This window comes from Leiobunum rupestre, chromosome 1 (assembly GCF_980474605.1).
Source record: "Leiobunum rupestre chromosome 1, qqLeiRupe1.1.hap1, whole genome shotgun sequence".
NCBI classification, from domain to species: Eukaryota; Metazoa; Arthropoda; class Arachnida; order Opiliones; family Sclerosomatidae; genus Leiobunum; species Leiobunum rupestre.
This window is the reverse complement of record NC_143384.1, coordinates 6,464,326-6,476,542: the sequence shown is the minus strand read 5'-3', so window position 1 is coordinate 6,476,542 and position 12,217 is coordinate 6,464,326.

Here is a 12,217-nt window from a genome sequence, read left to right as displayed (position 1 = left end):
ATCGGATCTTAAAGTCCCTATTTTAATTCCTAGAATAGCTTCCGCTCTAGCCTTAAAAGCTTTGAGTTTGTCAAGGGCTTCGCTTTTGTTCTTCATAAAATAAACCGAAATGTGTCGTGAAAAATCGTCAACGAATGTAATGACATATTTGGAGTCACCCTTCGAAGTAGGCTCTATTTTACCCAAAACATCGGAATGTATCAACTCTAGCAGCCTCGTAACTCTCGTAGCTTGGTTGGTCGGAAATGGCTTTCTTCTTAATTTGCCTAAGATACAGATTTCGCAAATTTTAGATTCGGATTTTTGCGGATATCCTTCCTTCAGTAAAATATGCAGCGCTTCATTGTGTACATAACCCATTCTTTGGTGTCAAACCTCTTGGCTAGCTCCTTTTGTAAGTTTGACTACTCGACTGATGGTTTCTTCTTCGACTTTATATAGTCTGCCTTCGCGAGTTGCAGTTAATATGACTAATAATAATAATAATCAGCTATGCTAATACCCAAGGCACCACCTTAGGCCTAAGTCATCAAGCGACTTTTGAAGCCTTTAATTCAGGTGGCCGGGTTACAATGCGTAGAAGGGTGGTAGCGAGCCCTGCATGCCAACAGCTCCCTACACTAACTATTACCGTTAACCATCTTGGCCATCTTGTTGCTTTATGGTCGCCATTAATTCTTTAAATTCTACGGAATAACCAATTTCTTCAATTCATCCTACAGAAAGAAGATTTCCATCCAAATATGGTACGGATAAGACGTTTTTCAATTGAATATTAAACGGTGCATTGTTTATTGTAGTGCGAGATTGCATAGTCCCTTTTCCTTCTACACTTATAAGGGACGTCTTTACATACTGTTGGGCCCCTGGCACTTTTAATTTTGGGGGCCCCCTCGAGTGGCGTAAAAATTGGCGCGGGGGGGGTGCCAAATTCACCTTCTAAACTGCACCCCATAAATCTAGAACTTTCCTAAAATATTCGCTTATAGTTAAGTTCGGTGTATACAGGGATTTCAGTATCACGTGACACGACGTCACCTATGCTTTTTCCCATAGAGAAAAAAACCCGCACAAAATGGCGGCCATAGCCAAAGCTACGAATAAAATATATTCGTATATTATATACTCTATAAAATAAAACATCTCCTAAAACAACTTATCTGTAATTTTTACAATAAAAATATGTTTAGTAATATTTATCTCAGTCACTTTATCTGATTTTACTTTTTTTTTTTCTGTACTCCGAATTTTCCCACCGGCTATCGGCTAATAATTTACAGCGAATTTTCCAACATCGAGCTTACCTATAGCTATCCCTAGACCCCATTATATGAAATACAGTTAAATTAAACGCAGTGAGACTGAAACTATGACATAGGCCTAACAAGCAACAAAGTCGGCCTAGCACATAGGAATTGAAATAAATAACTGTAGAAAAGTTAAAAACCAAAATAATTCTTATAAACTTTTATATTTAAAAATTAATAACCAAATACGATAGCAGACGTTACCGACTTTAGTTATTACATTATTTTGGAAGTTTATAAAAACCAACTCTTGAAATCACAGGACCACACAAATCGGTTCCATAATCAGCGTGGAAAATAAGGTGGTGGCAGTTCTAAAATTGCCCGGACCAGTTTATTAATTAAATCGGAGGGGGTTTGTTGTCCACTGGACCACTCAATTAAATCGAGGTAAATATTTTTAAATTGGTAGGTCCAAATGTTATATTATTAGTCTTTGGATTTGAAGGCCTGTGTAACGGCGGCGGCGGCATGTTAGTACATTCCAATTCGAATTCACTAGGGTTTTGAGAATAGTGGTTTTAGGCAATCGAGTCAGGTATCTAGTACGAAATTTTTCATCGAGTATTCGAGTCGAGTAATATTGAAGTGGGATATAAAAGACTAGTATACTAGCCTACTAGCCTAATTCTAGTAATTAATAGTAAATTAACAATATACATTTTTTAAATTATTAATGTACCGCGTGTCCGTATATAATTGCTTAGGAAGTTAAGACTCCTAAGTTCTAAAGCCAGCCGACATCAGAAACTAAAACTTAATAATATTGTTTGAAGAAAACTGCGCAGGCGCAGTACGTATTAACGTATTAAAAACCGTGATCCATCCCCAAGGTCATTCAAAGTATTTGTGGTTTCTACATCTTATAGGTACCGTTTATTATTTTCACCCCAAAAAGTTGCAAAAACAATCTTTGAACTTACAGCAGCTTAATCGAGTTATCGGGTACCCGACGATGCAATTTTTGGTAATCGATAATCGACGAGTATTTTCCAATTACTTATTCGAGGTCCAGTTCAAGTACTCGACTTCAAAAAATGCCGAGTAATCAATGATGTTCGAGTACTCGCACAGCCCTAGAATTCAAGCTATTAAAAACGGTTAAGAGTTAAAACACGCTATTCTAATGTAGCAGACGACGTGCACTCGTCGTTGTCTAGTTTATTTGTTCTAGGCCATGTGGGTAACGGGTCACTTGTCCACTTTCAAAAAAATCCATATTGCTATTAAACTTACTTAGAGAAATGTTTCAGTTGAACAGCTAATTCAAATCATTTTGGCCTACTAATATCAACCTGCTTTTAGGAACACGTCTAGTGTCCCAAATTTTACGTATGCTGAAGAGTCGACCACGGTTTTTAATACGGTGATCTAATGAATTGTTACTTGAATCCATTAGGGTTTGACAGGTGGCGGCCAAGTCCGTTTGCGACCAGGAGTTTGCCCGATCTCACTTCAGCATACAGCAGAGTTGCGTGACAGAATATTCCAGAATGGAGAAACAAAGTGGGCTTGACTTACGACTGAACCTCGAAGCATTGAAGGTAAGAAAATGTTTTATATCATAACCAAATTATTCTTTATTCTTGTTATCTACCACTAGATAGAGTAATTACTTTTGTACTTGACTTTGTGGATGAGGAAGCGGAAACTAAATTGTATCTTTAGGATAGCCTGCTAAGGCTAAGGCTAGTAGAAACGAGTTAATTAAACAAACGTCATTTTAAAATTAATTCGTATCTCAGCCACAAAGAACTCTCTCAAATATAAGATAAAAAAAATCGATATAAGAAAAACAAAAAAAAAACTGATAATATGTTAATATTTAGTTAGTCCATCTTATTTAAATGTTCCAAAACTTACTATGCTGTCAATTAATCATGTTAAGGTTAACGGTATTATTTAGTGTAGGGAGACGCTGGCTCACATAAAATAAAGTGTTTGCCATCACCCTTCTACGCAATAAAAATCGTTTGATTACTTGGGCCTACTTTCCTAGCTGATTATTAATTCTAAGTCCCCTCTTCATGAATAGGATCTTGAAATGGTAAATTAACCATATCAGTCCGAGCTCAACCAAGAAAGTATTGGTGAATGGAATTCTTTCTTTTCAAATCGAAGCACCAAGACCACTGAATTTTTCCGATAAATGAAAAAAGGCCACCGAATAAACTAATCCCAGTCAGAAAAAAAAACCTTCGCAAAAACCTAATTTTCGAGAAAAGTATTCTAAAATACAGGAACATAATATTAATTATATAAAGAACCTTATGAAGAAAATAATCACCTTTCATAAAAGCTTAATTAAAAGCCCTTCCTATATGAATCTAACAAGTTGGCAAGCCAAAATATACTTCTCCTCGGAAGTATGGTCCCTAGTGGTATTAATTTCTCGACACGACCCCCAAAGATATCTCCGCAATTCAGAGTTATTTACGAAAAACGTATTCTCGGTTCAAACCCTGCCCGGTATAAAATTTTAATTTTAAGTTAAATAATTGAGACGAAACAATCGAGTTTAATTTATTCAGAATATTATAAATTAAGTAGTTACAACAGCGAGTTAGACTCACTAAAACAATGCACAATTGAATTTAACCCTTTTTACAGTACATGTTTATCAGTTGAATATAATACTAAGCAAATTTTAATGAAAGAAACATCTACAGATGGTATTTGTATTTTTCTCGCTTACGAAATACTTGCCGCATCTTTAACGCTCATTTTATTTCAACACTCGTAGACTTCCAGTTGACGTTGTGACACATACCGCATGAAAAAGACCAATGCCGTCCAATTTCCAATATCATATAATGACTCGCACACCCAGGAAATCATTGACTGGGTTAGAAATCGTAGATATCCAAATATCCACACCAAATATATTTACAAGAAGCAAAAACCTTACCATCAACCAAGCACAGAGAGCCACTTGACTAACCGCCGGCTCTTAAAGCAATAAACGGTACATTATCGCCTTTGAATTAACACAACTATATATAGGTCGTTAAGAATACCCGTAAATAAATAACAAAAAAACTAACAAAGTGGACCACCCACAGGGTCTACCCTTTAACCCTCTTATCTCGGCGACTGCGCTAAAACAAGATTTAACCTTTAAAATTTCATTCGTAAAAAAACCAGATTAGGCTTTCATAAATTCATTAATAAAAAAAGACTTTATTACCTATTATGCTTACGATGCGAGTCTTAATTTCAGTGAACCTAAGCAGCTATCGGTGGTTCTGTGGTAGAGCGCTCGACTGGCAAGCCGAATGGTCTGGGTTCGAAACCTGGGTGGCGCATTTGTTTTTAATCAGTAGAGAAACGCTAAATTAGAATTTCTTCGATGCAATAATTTCAATTTCAATTCTATTTCAATTAAACCAAAATTTCGTACTCTATTAAATACGCTTCCGATAAAGCTGAAGGTCTAATTTTCAATAAGGCGTAACAAGTGTCGGTGGTTCTGTGGTAGAACGTCCGCCTGTCAAGCAGGAGGTCTCGGGTTCAAATACCGCTCGATGCGATCGCAAATTGATACTAAGACGAATACCGTGTACAACTGGTGGAAGCCCTGCCATTGGACGTTGAGAGGTAGCATTACACTCAGCACTCGGTCCGTCCCAAAGTCATTATGAAGTTGGAGAGAAAACGCCCATATAAACACAACAGACTCAACATGCACAACCATCAGAACACAAACACAACAAATTCAACACTCACAACCTACGCATAAACATCACAAAAACGTAATACACCAAACCGTCACGACGGTGAGCGAAAAAACACCATCCAAACCAAACCGCAAATGAATCCGTTAACGCTCACCGTCACACGGTGGTTTTGCCAACCCTTCGAGAAACTGCGAACGCAGAGATCTCGAGAAACTGCGAACGCAGAGATCTCGAGAAACTGCGTACGCAGTGATTACACTTTGCACCGAAAATGCGAACGCGTTCGCAGGCCTGACAGACAGACCCACAGACCCACAGACAGACACGGTAGTTGTATAACCCCTCCTAGGGGACTTTGTCCCCTCGGAGAGGTAAAAATGTCAAAACACTGCAATGCCAATCATCGAATTAAATGTTTGGTTTCTATATTTACCATTGAAACACTCCACTCCTCCGAGGGGACAAAGTCCCCTAGGAGGGGTTATACAACCACCGTGTCTGTCTGTCTGTCTGTGGGTCTGTCTGTCTGTCAGGCCTGCGAACGCGTTCGCATTTTCGGGGCAAAGGGTAATCACTGTGTACGCAGTTTCTTGGCTCACGGCGTACGCAGTTGAATAACCGTTTTAGCAGTTTAAAGGTTGGCAAAACCACCGTGTGACGGTAAGCGTTAACGGATAAATTTGCGATTGCGTTGCGTTTTGTTGTTGCTTTTCGTTAACGATCACCGTCGCGGCGGCTTTAACTCAGTATATACGTATGCACGTTTTTCCTCCGACATCCTCTTGTACTTGACTTTTGGGACGGATAGAGAGCTGAGTGTTATGGCAACCTCTCAACACCCAATGGCGGGGTTTCCACCAATTGTTCACGAAATACGTCTTAATGTCAATTTGCGATCGGATCGAGCGGGATTTGAACCCAAAACCTTCTGTATGACAGGCGGACGTTCTACCACAGAGCCACCAATACTTATTACGCTTGTTCGGAAATTTGACTTTCAAATTTATCGGAAGTGTATATTACTAATTAATAGAGAATGAAATTTCGGTGTTTATTTATATAGAACGAAATTTCGTATTCGATTTAAATTTTTGCATCGAAGATATTTTAATGTAGCGTCTTCTCTGTTGATTAAAAACGAATGCGCCGCCCAGGTTTCGAACCCGGGCCGTTCTACTTGACAAGAAAATGCTTTACCACCGAACCACTGACAAGTATACATCTGGTTATTTTTTTAAAAACAGCTTTGGCGAAAGTCCGTTCTTTTTTACGCTATGATGAGTTTATTGATGTCAAATATTTCCATAATGTTGTTAACATTTATTCAATAACAGCTTTATCGAAAGTCTTTTAAGCAGTTTTAAAGTTGTTATCGTCAATTTATCCTGTACAATTTAATTTTTTAGATATGTATAAAATTTTCAAATGTGAAAATAAATTAATTTGAAGTTAAATTATTTTCAAATGTGAAAATAAATAAATTTGAAGTTAAATTCGATCGCCGTCAGGAATCGAACCCGGGCCACATCGTTACGACGCGGACATGTTACCGATAAGCCATTGACATATATTTCTCTACACTTGAAATACCAGTAAAACCGAGATAAAAATAAATGTAATATTTGTTTGGGTGGGAAGATTATAAACACCCTACGAAGATGTTTATTTTGTTTTTTCGGAAGCGTATTTAATAGAGTACGAAATTTTGGTTTAATTGAAATAGAATTGAAATTGAAATTATTGCATCGAAGAAATTCTAATATAGCGTTTTCTCTATTGATTAAAAACAAATGCGCCACCCAGGTTTCGAACCCAGGCCATTCGGCTTGACAGTCGAGCGCTCTATCACAGAACCACCGATAGCTCCTTAGCTTCACTGAAAATAAGACACTCATCGTAAGCATAATAGGTAATAAAGTCTTGAATTTTTTTAGGAATGAATTTATGAAGGCCTAATCTGGTTTTTTTACGAATGAAATTATGTTGATTTAATCTTGTTAAAGTCTACATTTTTTACGTATGAAATTTTAAAGGTCAAATCTTGTTTTAAAATATAAAAGGTATCTGGGTTTTAAGTTATTTTTACTGATCGAGATAACGTTGTTTTTTGTCTATTCTTGGGTATTGTTGGTTTTTTAAGCTTATTTTTCGAAATCGTTCAGTTTTAGTGGAACCTTTAAAGTGGTTACATCGTGGCAAAAGCTTATCCGGTTTCATTATAATAACCTCGAAAATTCGTATTTGTGAATGGTAAGGTGTTGCGCTTCTTGATTTTCTATTTTCTATTGCTTGGTTTTAAATTAATTTATTACTCGACTGCGTAATAATATTTTTCTATGAGCTATTTTGATCCTGAAGTCTGATTGATTGGGATATTATTATAAATTTTTTCTATTCGTTATTTTTGCTCTGAAGCCTGATAATTTGGGATATTATTAAATATTTTTCTATTCGTTATTTTTGCTCTTAGCCTGATCGATTGGGTTGTTATTATATATTTTTCTATTAATTATTTTTGCTCTGCTCTGGTCTGATTGATTGGGTTGTTATTATATATTTTTCTATTGGACGTTTTGGCTCTAAAGTTTGGTCGATTGGGTTTTGGTATTTTAATTTTTTGATTGTGTTGAGCTTTTGGGCGGTATTGTTGGCTTTTAATTATCATTTTTTCGTGTGAAGTGGTTTAAAGAAGGTTTTTTGTGTTGTTATTTCGTGAGCGAGAAAAATACAAATACCCTCTGTAGATATTTCTTTCATAAAAATTTGCTTCGTATTACATTTAACTAATAAACTTGTTCTGTAAATAGGGTTAAATTCAATTGTGCGTTGTTCTAGTTCTTCTAACTCACTGTTGTAACTACTTAATTTATAATATTCTGAATAAATTAAACTCGGTTGTTTCGTCTCAATTATTTTAATTATAATTAAATTGTATACCGTGCGGGATTGAACCGGGATTACGTTTTTAGTAAATAACTCTGAATTGCGGATATATCTTTAAGGGTTATCTCGAGAGATTAATACCACTAGGGACAATTCTTCCGAGGAGAGGTATATTTTGGCTTGCCAACTTAACTTGTTAATTATTACTCGGGCAATGCATGTGTTTTGTATATTAATCTAAAAGCCGTTAGACTAGAATAAAATTAAGTGTTTCCATCCCAGCTGTCATATTTTGTTGAATTATTAAGATTTATTGAATTTAAAGAAAACCCAAAAACAATTCTAGTAACATAATTAAATTAGAGAATTATTGGGACAAAAAAGTGCTTTAAGAAGCTGTGCAATCTGTTGTTTGGTGTTTCCTAAGTATTCCGAACACCCTTTTCAAAACCTATCCAACACATTTATGCTTTTGCATTAGTTACGGACTGCTTTATCACAGTCTAAAAGGAACTGACTTATTTTAAGCTTCTAATATACTAGGTTTTCAGTCAGTGGTGTAGCAAGACATTTTGTGACCTAAATATTGTGAATTGTCGATGATGGTACTCACACCGACGATGATGGTACTTGGACCGTCGATGATGGTACTTGGACTTTCATCAACCGTAGAAGTACCATCAGAATTATGCTGTTCTAGTTTCGCGCAGAAAATTACAGGGCATAGTTACTTTGAAGTTGTTTAGGAAACTCGCTCGTTAGTGTGGTGTATTTTAGATAACATGATACTACCATGAAAACAAAAGCTACTTTTGAAACAACATAAGGTTATGTATTTGTACCCCCCCGTTCCGCTGGGCACTACGGCGGCACACAAGACAAAGAGTCATGCCGGACAAAAATGCACTTTGCGAAACAAACGTTCGGCCAGTGAGACAGCCATAAAGACAGGCTCACATATGGCAAACAAACGCCCTCATCATGGCCCAACAAAAGGCGACACCATGGGCTGCCCTAATTCCCACCCTCGCACAGCTGAGGACTAGAGTGGCTTCCTCTTCCACCACAACTCCTCCCCAGTAGGATATTGAATGCCGAGTATGGAACACCCCCGAGGTTCCAGTGACCCAGCGCCCCGAGCACGTGACACCCCAAGGACTCCAGTGACCCCGTAAACCGGGTGTGGACCGCCCCCAAGAGCCCCGCGACTCCGAACGCCGGGTGTGGAGCCCCTCAAGAGCTCCAGTGACCCCATAAAACCACTGGATAGGAACAGTGTACCTGTGCAAATCAGCCGCAGGTTATTAGCCATACGTTGCCCGGCTCTCGCCACGAGGAGGCTTTGCAGTCAGGATTTAAGAGAGCCACTTTTGAAACAACAGTCGAAAAGATTCAGTGTAGCCCGAGGGGCTAACCACTTCCTAAAAATCTGTACACCGATTACGGGAGTACAAAAATGAGTACAGCCTTTGGTATTACTAAATTTGTAATCATTTACGTAATCATTTTAGTACAGTCAAAGCTACAAGCTTGTACACCGATTACGGGGAGTGATCAGCCCCTGGCTGTAGCCACGGTGTTGACCGTGCGCGAGATGGTAGCCGGTCATGACCGTATATCTCGCGCACGGCTGTGCAGGTAAATCATTTCTTCTACCGCTTTAAAATTCGCTTGGAGGTTCATAGTTGTACCATGCCATCCAAAATACGCCACAACAACGAGCTAGCTTCCTATTAATTATAAATAAAACCACCTCAAAAGTAACTATTTCCTGTGCGTTTTAGCTCGAAACCCGAACGGCAGAACTATCGCCGGGAGTGAGGTTTTTATTGCTTTTTCAAATCGTGCACTGTCTTGTTATTTATTAAATACATATAAGGCGTTAAGCCGAAACCAAATCTAAATAAAATTTCTAGAAATATTTAAAATTTTCCTTTCAATATTTTTCGGCATCCCGTGAGAAAGAGAGAGAAAAGAATGTTATTATTTGCAAGTTTTGTCTCGAAATATACCTCATGGAGTACATGAACAAGATGTCACGGACATTTCTGAACATACAATCCCGCTGACTTTTTAAGAAAACAGTCTTACATAATACATTTAACGTGTACAAAAAGTCACACCAAAAATACCAAACATAATAAATAATCACAGCCGGATATAGAACATTCACTCAGTTCAAAAAAATCGTATCAAATGAGACTACTCAATTGCAATACAGTTCAACACAAACCATTCACCCTGTATATAAATTCGCATTAAAAATTATCAAACATTGTTAATAATCACAATCCGATAAAAAAATTAACCCTGTCCCAAAATTTGCGGTTGGAAGTACTCATAATAGAATAGAGTCCGACATTAAACATTAACCCTGTATAAAATTTCATAGCAAAGAGTCCCAAACAGAGTTTATAATCACAACCGAAATATAATACATTCACGTGATTCACTAATTGCGTAACCACGCGTGATCTTCGTGAATATTCGTGTGATCTTTGTAGGCAAACGACGTTTCAATAAATTTCTTATCGAGTGCCGTTCACGAGCACTCCCCGACCTCGAAGTAGCTTTTGCTTTTAGAGGACGAAAACTACTACGATTAATAACAACGGCGCTACTTTGGCGTAGTTATACAGAGGAAAATAGTACCAATCGAAGGACGTATAAATTACATTTTTATTGATTGCCGTTGAGGAGCAATCGACTTTTCACTAACCACGTAAAGGCTGTCGCACACTATGTAGTTTCCCGTACCGGCAAGAGTTGCTGGTACCAAAACCGGCGCTGCTATCGGCGATGTATATCGCACACTATGCGAGTAAAATATGAGGCTGATACCGGCGATCACGCGCTCGGACGAAATCCGTCACCCGTACACTTAAAAATAAAGGCGTTATAAAGGTGTTTAAGGGTGTTGTAATGGTTTGAAAGGGGTTTGAAAATGGTGTATAGTCTCTTGTTAAGGAATGAAAAAAGTCTCCAAAGGGTGTTATAAAGGAGTGAGATAGGTTTAAACACCATTATTACACCTTTGTGGGAGTTACACTACACCCTTTAGGGCAAAAGTAAGGTGTTAAAAGAGCATATAATAAAGAGGTTTTATCTTACAAAAAAGGTGTTTAGGGACACCTTAAAAGCGCCCTTGTAAAGGATTACCTCTACACCATATACTACGAATATTGAAACATAAATGGTATTAGAAGCACCTTTTAGGAAGGTGTAGTTACTCTTTTTATACTGTTAAAAACACCCTTTTGAAGATCGAAGTGACACCCATAAATGATTAGATTACACCGTTTATGTTCTAATTACCACCTTTTAAGATCTGAATGAACACCTCTCGGGATCCAAATTTACACCGATTTGCCAAAGTGTTAATACGCCTTTTTAAGAGTTAAACACACCTTTAAGAGTGTAAATAAGCCCTTTTGTTAGAGTAAAATCACACGTTTAAAAGTGTTAATACGCCTTTTTTAAGAGATAAATAGCACCTTTTAAGGTGTTAATAGGCCTTTTTGTTAGAGTTAAATAACACCTTTGAAAGTATAAATACGCCCTTTTTAAGAGTTAAACAGCATATTTAAAGGTGTTAATAGGCCCTTATGTTAGAGTTAAATAACACCTTTAAAAGTGTTAATACGCCTTTGTAAGTGTTAAAACACATCTTTAAAAGTGTTAATAAGCCCTTTTGTTAGAGTTAAATAACACCTTTGAAAGTGTTAATAAGCCCTTTTGTTAGAGTTAAATAACACCTTTAGAAGTGTTAATACGCCTTTGTAAGTGTTAAAACACATCTTTAAAAGTGTTAATAAGCCCTTTTGTTAGAGTTAAATAACACCTTTGAAAGTGTTAATAAGCCCTTTTGTTAGAGTTAAATAACACCTTTAAAAGTGTTAATACACCTTTTTAAGTGTTAAAACACATCTTTAAAAGTGTTAATAAGCCCTTTTGTTAGAGTTAAATAACACCTTTGAAAGTGTTAATAAGCCCTTTTGTTAGAGTTAAATAACACCTTTGAAAGTGTTAATAAGCCCTTTTGTTAGAGTTAAATAACACCTTTAAAAGTATTAATACGCCTTTGTAAGTGTTAAAACACATTTTTAAAAGTGTTAATAAGCCCTTTTGTTAGAGTTAAATAACACCTTTGAAAGTGTTAATAAGCCCTTTTGTTAGAGTTAAATAACACCTTTGAAAGTGTTAATAAGCCCTTTTGTTAGAGTTAAATAACACCTTTAGAAGTGTTAATACGCCTTTTTAAGAGTTAAAACACATCTTTAAGAGTGTTAATAAGCCCTTTTTAAGAATTAAAGCACACCTTTAAACGTGTTAATACGCCCATTTGTAGGA